At 45.1% G+C, this 395-nt stretch overlaps 1 protein-coding gene across 1 annotated transcript in view; it reads left to right on the top strand.

Annotated features, from left to right (window-relative positions):
• Positions 1-395, top strand: part of zufsp (zinc finger containing ubiquitin peptidase 1) — a 13,756-nt gene that overhangs the window by 4,476 nt on the left and 8,885 nt on the right. The gene's annotated exons all lie outside the window — the stretch shown is intronic.

The raw sequence follows: 395 nt of genomic DNA, 5'->3' as shown, positions 1-395 counted from the left end.
TTAAATGCCCAGACTCATCTGACCCCCCCCCCAACAACCAGCACCACGGCTTCTTCTAAGCAGTTGTCTAGAAATCTGAAACTGAAAATAGTCAACGCTCACAAAGCAGGAGAAGGCTAGAAGAAGATAGCAAAGCGTTTTCAGATGCCAATCTCCTCTGTTGGGAATGGAATTAAGAAATGGCCGTCATCAGGAACAGTGGAAGTTAAAGATCTGGAAGACCAAGAACAATATCAGACAGAACAGCTCGCAGGATCGAGAGGAAAAGCAAGTCCAGACCCCCGTTAGACTGCCAGGTCCATCCAGAAAGACCTGGAGACCCTGGAGTTGGGCTACACCAAATACAATCTAACTTTTTGTGACATATTATACGAATGTCTAATCTGTCATTTGAT

This window comes from Etheostoma spectabile, chromosome 6, assembly GCF_008692095.1.
Source record: "Etheostoma spectabile isolate EspeVRDwgs_2016 chromosome 6, UIUC_Espe_1.0, whole genome shotgun sequence".
Lineage (NCBI taxonomy): Eukaryota > Metazoa > Chordata > Actinopteri > Perciformes > Percidae > Etheostoma > Etheostoma spectabile.
Note: the sequence above shows the minus strand (reverse complement) of the source record. Positions and strands in the feature narration are given on the sequence as shown.